Source organism: Lolium rigidum, chromosome 5 (assembly GCF_022539505.1).
Source record: "Lolium rigidum isolate FL_2022 chromosome 5, APGP_CSIRO_Lrig_0.1, whole genome shotgun sequence".
Taxonomy (NCBI): Eukaryota; Viridiplantae; Streptophyta; class Magnoliopsida; order Poales; family Poaceae; genus Lolium; species Lolium rigidum.
This window is the reverse complement of record NC_061512.1, coordinates 186,549,577-186,558,129: the sequence shown is the minus strand read 5'-3', so window position 1 is coordinate 186,558,129 and position 8,553 is coordinate 186,549,577. Positions and strand designations below refer to the sequence as shown.

The window sequence follows — 8,553 nt, the reverse complement described above, 5'->3', positions numbered from 1 at the left end:
TATGAAACCATCCCAAAGATCTGGTAACCTGTTTGAGCTGCTTGTCCTTCTATCCGATCTTCTCATCCTTCTCTTTATTTGTCGGTAATACTTCATTTCCCTTTTTCTTTTCCAACTTGGTGTGGCTGAAGTCTTTCACGGCCTTCTGAACCATCTCCGTGTATTTGATTGCTTGGACTGCAATATTGTTCTTGAATGTGACTAAAGAATCTGAAAGGTCGCTGGACAGTGACTGAGTGGCAAAGCACTCAAGTTGCTGCATAGAGCGGTAAAACACAACAGTCACCACCACACATTGACTTCCTTCTAATATACGTCTCTGATACTTGGGGCGTGGAAGGCATAGCTTCTCCAGTATGGCCTCTACTATGACGGTAGATCGGATCTTGACGGTTTCCATCGAGTTGCTAGCACGGAGCACAGAGAGAAAGTATTAGTTCGGGGGAATCAATCTTCAGTTAATACTAACATAACAATGGATGCCGCATATATCATGATTGTGCTTTTCTTAAGGGTAAAGATAGCAACAAAAGGTGCAAACTACAAAAACCATGTGTGCTAATGATTAAGAATCTAAAGTGCCAACTTAAGACAACATAAGCCGGCAATGGTTTTCTATAAGTAAGAGGTGTTGACCTAATTATAATAATCCACAAACTGAGAGTTGCTCCTGATTCTTTCTAGCACACTGATAAACATTAATTTTACACACAATTTTCAGATACTAACAGTTGAGAAAAGAAATATTTTTCTGGTTTAATCTGAAGGCAGAGCAAGTTAGCACAATAAAGAGGGATGGCAAAACCTATGCATATCTGTCAGGTGAAAAATAGCTTTAGTGTTGTGGATTGTTTGCAGTGGACTGATTTATGCTACACATTTCATAACCAGAGAAGTAACATTAACCAAAGTGTTAGTACAATTTACCACCAGCTGAACTATGGAAATCCACAACAAACCATGACAGATGTTGCCGGTAAGTGATAAAGAGTATTATGCATTTTCCTTTTACTATTTTGGCTCGATGTCTCTAACCAATTTAATAGAGCAGCCATGAGCCCCACGTGTGATGAATATTAGAACATACAACCTTAAATCCCTAATGAAGAATTCCAGCAAGCTGAAAAAGAAAGAAAGCTGATAGACTCATGATGTGATGGAACAGTCAGGATGTAGTATCAAATGGGTTTGTGCCAAGTAGATGTGTCATACATAAAAAATTGACCTACGAAGACCCTTTAACTGCTTACCAATGGAATAAGACATGGTAAACTGAGAGCTGGTCGCATAGAAGGTAAATGGAAGGTTCATATTTAGTTACTATTATGAGAGAAAATGTTGAAATAAGTTCCGATCGAACCAACATGAAGCAAAGTGTACTTGGCCTAAAATTACTATGAAGCTTTTGCTCGCCTTTCTAGAATGACATGTCTTAAAGCTTAATAATTACTATATAATATAAAAGCAGAAGTTACCCAAATAATATTTTCAACTGAAAATAAGATCATGATAAGCAATCCCATGACCTACTACTACCTCATGTAAAATAGTTTGTAAAGATCCATCATCAAACCAATAAGTTTTCAAATAAAAAGAGACATAGGGAAGGCCACAAGGAACATATAGAGATGTTGGGTCACAGTGGAATATCTTGCCTTCCAAATTAACTTTTTCGGCATCTACACAAAGAATAAGCACACACGAAACCTGAAAGTAGGATCTCAAACTGAAAAAATGTGAGCAACTGCAGCTACCCCTAAATAATAATTATCCTATAAATGCAACCCCAAAAAATAGAGGAGTCAACGAATAAATTAACATATTGTCATCTTTTAACTGCAGTACAATAACAATGGCAGTGAGTAGCGGGATGCATACTAATTCTACAGGTCAGGAAACACACATTAGTACAATACCATTATGTTACAGCTTTTATGAAATTGACCATTGACGCGCGCATATCACTGAATGCTGATGATTGTTGCAGCGAAATATTTATTTTCACAGAATTTCACAATGCGTCTCAGATTCTCACACTCAAATGTAAAATGTAGAAGTGTTGAACTGAATAGAAGAACATAGGATCTATTCCTAGAACTGTAGAGTAAAACAACTCAATCAGGAAACCAAGGCCTACAGGACAACAACACTGCATCTAGGAATCAAAAAATGATACATATCCATTGAGTAAAAACAAAGGGCGAGCAGTGCATATACACCACACTACAAAACATAAGTATTCCTTTTTCTATCTTCCAACTCTTATAATCACAGCCATTTTTTTTTTTTTGGAGAATTATAATCACAGCCATTGAGTATGGATTTTTGAGTGGGAAACAGATGAATATTTTTAAAGTTAAAAAAGTATGAAATATATTAATTACCAAGGCTACTAACGCAATACATAGGGCCGAACCTTTGCCATCCTTTCGATGAAACTGCATGTGCACTGTAGAAAGTCCAGCACAAGAATAAAATGAAGACACAAAATAAAAGTACGGTGAAGACATCTATCGTGTGTAGGCCAATGCTTTTGCACAAGTAGATGAAAAGGAACCAGGATCACATATGATGTAGCAAGTTAGATTTAACTTTTTTGTCCCAAGAAGTAAGCATCAAGAACTATTTAGTTAGTTACATGGAACTTTTTGGTTTGACAGTTTTAAGCAGTAAGCTAACTGTATAAAGGAAAGGAAAATGTATGCTATATTTTCCACTTGCAAGTAACCTATAAAGTAAGACACAAAAAGAACATCTAGAAATTCTAGAGAATCATAATATTCAATGGTTCTGCAAATAAAGGGCATATGTATTCTATTATTTCACTTAGTTCTTAGTAAACTTGATTCTACCCACATGGTGGCTGCTCCAAAATCACAAAATATTAGTACTATTGGCTCATTATTAAAATACATGAAGTTCAAAAAGAGAAGAATCAGGAAAAAAAATACATGTCATAAATCTAACAAAAGAAAGCAATGACAAAACACAAACAATAGCCAAGGTTAGTCTACCATGCCACCACAAACTCAGGGTGCCCCACCAAGGTGCAAGTATCTTATGGAGAGAAATAATATTTAAACATGTTAAATCAGTAAATACCACCTAGGGAGATAATCTCAAGACGATTATTTACACCATCTTTTGCAGGCTAAAGTAGAAAAATACAGTTGAATATGCTTATGGCTGCAACTCTAAAATTATATATGCAGAAAAGGAATGTAGACCTCGGAATATCCACAACTAAGTGATCCACGGTAAATTTGTGATGCTTAATAGGATGTAGATTGCAGGTGTTATGAAAATTACCTTTCTTCAGAGCTTCTAAAATTAGCTCTTCGAAAGAGTTAAGTCATAGAGAAAACTACTGAAAATTTTCCAGTCCAATTTCAGTCTCACCAGCAAAAATAGGATTTGGCCTTTGTGCAAAGTTTACATTGAAAATTATCTTCATTCTGTGAACATAACTATCAATGGAATGAATGAAGAGGCCATTAAATTATGAATTATTGAATGACATCAACAAATCTATATGACTTACATTATGGTGTGTTCTAGCTACTCCCTCTCTCACAGTTTATTAGGCGTGCGCGAACCCCTAGGTCGCAAATTTAATCAAGTTCGCATTAGTTATATGTTATAAAAATTATATCATTAGAAAGTTTAGATGTTCTATTTTCTAATGATATAATTTGTGTATTATATAATTTAAATTATATAGGTCAAATTGGCGACCTAGGGATACGGGGAAGACTAGTAAACTGAGACGGAGGGAGTAGAATACATAGATTATAGCTGTTCATTAGGGGGGCACTAAACGGGAGCGTATCAGGTGGAAACAGACAGATTCTGAAAATCTGAAAACGTTATTTTGCACCGCTGGATCATGTACCTACGCTTAGATTTCCCGCCTCAGTCCCACCTCCACTCGTTTTGCACAAAGGCCCTCTAGAAGTACAACAGAGAGCCATCAGATCTTTCTCTCATCAGTCTCATGGTTGTGCTCTTCCCCATCTTTCCACTGCGGGCGGAAGTGATTCCCGGCGACGGGAGACGATTTCCTCGACGACGAAAGTCCAACGCGGCACTCTCGATTTTGTATGGAGTGGCCGCACAGATCTGGTGGACACAAAGAGCAGATCTTAATATTCTGGGAACCAACTGTCTTGGATTTCCTATTTCTTGATTTTCGATTTGTTGAAATTTGCAATCAGATGTGCTCCCCTGTTCGTGGTTGTGTTCTTTATGAGAGGATTCCAGTTCTTGGTCTAAATATTCACAAGATGGTCCCGTTGATTAGACACCTGTGTGTGTCGAGAATCTGTTTTGCTCGTTAGGCTGAGCAAATGAAACATCTTGAAATTACTAGCATGCCAGGTCAAGGGGGTTTCTAGAAAATGTGCAGCAAGGGATTGGTGGGAGGACAAAGACTCAAATCTGACCCTTAGAACATGATCCAAGGGCTAGGGACGGAAGTTTTCAGATTTTCAGAATCTATCTTGTTTTCACATGATATGTTCCCGGCACTAAACTATGCAGAAAACAATAGATATAGGAGGTGCGTGGAGATAAAAGGATTACTACCCATTTGCTTGAAACTTCCGTCTGGAGGAATCAGGGAGCACCCAGACGGTTGGTGAAGGAGAGGGGAAATGTAGTGCAAAGAAGCCACTGCTGAGGTGGTTCAAGATACTGTGAACGAGTACTAACCAAAATAAAACTGAACTCCTTTTTCTCAGCTTCCTAATCTTTAGTACTACTACAATGATTATTGCTTGCACCTGAGTAGTCTTCCAAATTGTCTGATATGAGTGATATGAGTGGACTGACGATATCAACATCCTGCAAGCAAAGAGTGACATCAATTAAAAACCTTCCATCGGAAAACGCAGAATTATATCTATGTTTTTGTATCCAGAATCATCGATTTTCTAAAACAAAATGAACATATGCGTTGATGCCAGATCTTTTGAGTACCAAAAACAACAACTGATTTGAGCGCACTTGATTGGACATGTTCAACAAAAAAATTGCCTGAATGCTAGCGCCACAGTCAACAATATTTTAAGGAATGAAAGTTTGGAACCTCCAAGAACAGAGATCAAGAGATCACTTCCATTTACAAGCAACATATCCTCCCACAAAGCAAAACTTGTGTAGAGGAATAATAACCAAACCTGCAAAGTGGAAACATAGTCTTTTAGTCATTTTTGTCGAGCGATGAATAAATGAGTAGAGGCATGTGTTTCCTAGTTTAATTTCATAGTATGAATTATGAAAACTAAATCGCTTCAACAGGCTGCTCATCTAAGTACTATATACACGCATCTATGATTAACCCTTTCCCTTGATGATGACACATACAATAATTAGAGCATGAAAACATAAGGGACTGCAGATCATCTCAGCAGACACGTCCTGTCCTAAATCATATCTACTTCCACAAGAAGCATGTGCTATCTTTATAGAAGGCATGAATAAATAAGAGAACAGATCAACCAATCAGATCCGGGCTACAAGTTGTTCTGTTTATGGTCACAGGCATGCAATTCCCTCCACAAAATAATGTAAGACGACCGCAGAACAAATATGCCGCTGTTATATATAAAATAAGCAAGACCGGAGGAACCAACACAACATGGAAAGATCATGAAATTAAATATTACCACAATAATCATCAAAGGGGGAAAATAACTTGAGAAAGCGTCCAATAACTGCATAGGAAATCACAGAGAGAGAAAGGGACATATAGACATACCGTAAGAGATCATAGCAGACATGGGATGACAGGAACACCTGGATCCGAAGACCTAAATTAGTAATGGTGTGAGATCATGCAACACACGATCACATAGAGAAGAAAAATAAAACCGTTTAACTAAAATACACATACCACATTCTTTTGTGTGCTATTGCGTCGTCGTCTCACCGATCAGACCTGCTGAGCTAACCTCATCTAAAGAATTATTCAGTTCAGGAGTTGCTTGACTGTCTTTGATTTTGTAAGATTGCATGACTGGTCATGCTGCAGTTTCTTCATCACCGGAAGTTCCTTCATTGCCATTAGAGGCTTCTCCACATTCTCATTCCACACGAGCAGGACCATTAGAAGACCCTGCATGGCTTGCACCGCTATAGTAGCTTTGGCTTATTTAGATGCTCCTCCAGACTTTTTTTGTTGCAAGCATCCAGATCACTGTCTTCATCATTGAGAAGTTGATTACCATCAAAATCTAAAAATGTATTCACCAAATTTTTATGCCAAGAATGCCAAAAACGACATACATGAATCAAAAACAGGAAATGGAATACTTCCCGGTTCAACATAATACATACTCAGGCATCCTTGCCCAGCAAAGAGTGCACTAATAGACAAGTATCGTACCTTATAATGATCACATGGGTCAAGGATCATCCATATAATGAAGCCACCCAGCTGCCATGTTTGATCTTTTGCACGAACTCAATCATAAAGAGCAGCCATCCATCTTTGTATTTCACGATGTGTAAATTTGGAAGTTATAATTCAACCAACAGAAATTGCATTTTTCTTCTGCTTGAACACAAGGATACTATCTACAGGATACTGCAAAACGGCTAACAACAACTGAATCAAAGCAAACTTTAAACTACTGCAAAAATAAATAAAAAATGGCATTGACAAACCTCTAACTTCTTTGTTCCAAAATCCAAATCTTGAATCGGAAGCCAGTAAACTGCACTTGCCATACTGAATCATGTGATATAGCTGCCATTTGTCTGAATACCCAACAAAGATATCATTATTTGTAAAATCTTCAAAGAAAAATAGGTATTGCTCATGATTTTCAACCAATATGTTAACACTCATAGTACGTGTCAGCTCTAGCTAAAGTGTATGCTAACCATTGACTTTGAATTGAATGTCTACTTGTCGAAAAATATATATCTGCAAGCTGCAGAATCATATATATGCAAGCCACATGAACATAGATCATATATAGCATGCAACCGAAAATTGCAAACTGATAACTGGGATAAGAGAAAAGTTAATCCTATTCTTCTTTTGCTTAGAAAAACACAAATATGAATATGAGCAGCGAACCTCAACTTATATCTTTTGTGTCAAGTAAAAAACTGAACCAAGCTCTTTGGATCTACGCAAACAAAAAGAAAGATAAACATGTCCAAAAGGAAAAATACAGAAAAGGGATCAATTTCGACAGGGCAAAAAACCAATCTGCACAGATAATATATCTACAAACAACAATCTCGGCAAACTCTTATGACTTATCCTATGCGGCAAAAAGAACTTCCAGTCTAGCTAAGAATAATATGTGCCGCCCACAACGGCATGACAAATAAAGAGACCAAGAGAGAGTTAAGATATTAAAACTTCCAGGAAGGTCCTAGCACTTGGATTTCCAGCTGCGACATTCTAAAACCACATTATTGGTGTCGGCTGGCCGTATCAGAAGTAATGGAGTTAAAGGTAGAGTTATGTCAAATTATTACAGGCATACACAAGAATTAGGTTTGGCCTTAGCAGTCGAAGCATGATAACTGAATGCAATGGAAAATGGTAACACAGTTCTCCCATTTAATCTGGCACACAAAAGACCTACAGCTCTTTACCTACAATATCTTTAACCAGTGAGACCGACTTTTGCAAACCATATTTTCTGTGACAGTTGAACCGTAAGAACAAAGATGTACAACAGACTGGAGAGGTTGCACAAAAATAGAGGAATGCACAAATAAGTGACAAAAATAGAAATGTACCAACTACCTAAAAGTGTTTAATTAGAGTGGGGAATAGCTCTGGAAATGAGGCAATTGAGTTGCCATCTTGTGTACTCAATACAGAGAGAGACAATTTGTAAACTCAATTCAGTATTTAGCAACAACAATTTACTTAAATAGCAGCTGGGTCAAGCGACATGCAATTACTTTAATAACAGGTGGCTAAAAAAATAAGTACCTAAGTTTGTATAGCAATGGAAGGGGGAGGCGGGGAGCTGCCAACCTTTCACAATAGTCCTGCCAGGAATAGCCTAGTGAGAAAGAAGCAATGGTCGGGATCAAACAAGTAGCATCCACAAACCATATGTCACTGCGACAACGCTACATAGCAAAATTTCCACACAATGAATCAACACGCTAACAAAGGAAAGCACAAAAACGACGGATGCTTGGAGACAAACCTCAACCGGGCTGCAGAAAAATGGTGAATCAGGCGTACAAGCTAGAAGGCCTAAATATACATCGCCAATTCTTGATGTTTCCAAATCTCCATCTTAAACTGACTAAATCATGCAGTAAAGAAAAAACTCACATATGACATAAGGCATACATCGGTTCTTAATTGCAGAAAAGGGGTTGCTTATCTTAGATCCAAAGATAGTATATATTCCCATAAAAAATAGATGCATCCGAATTATCTCTGTCCTGAAAGACCCAAACTGAATACTCCCTCCGATTCATATTAATTGACTTCAATATGGATGTATCTAGACACATTTTAGTTCTAGATACATCCATATTAGAGTCAATTAATATGAATCGGAGGGAGTA

The 8,553-nt window shown here is 37.5% G+C and overlaps 1 long non-coding RNA gene across 4 annotated transcripts; it reads right to left on the bottom strand.

The window, feature by feature from the left end:
* Positions 1-5,109: 5,109 nt before the first annotated feature.
* Positions 5,110-8,295, bottom strand: LOC124654472. 4 transcript variants are annotated; one of them, XR_006988369.1, is made up of 7 exons: positions 8,184-8,295; positions 7,961-8,033; positions 6,667-6,759; positions 6,386-6,586; positions 5,894-6,233; positions 5,759-5,810; positions 5,110-5,177 (listed from the first exon to the last, which is right to left on the bottom strand). It is a non-coding gene; the product is annotated as an uncharacterized LOC124654472 (long non-coding RNA). The 4 variants fall into 4 exon arrangements; XR_006988370.1 differs by having other exon boundaries at positions 5,894-6,200; XR_006988372.1 differs by having other exon boundaries at positions 8,006-8,033.
* Positions 8,296-8,553: the final 258 nt, after the last annotated feature.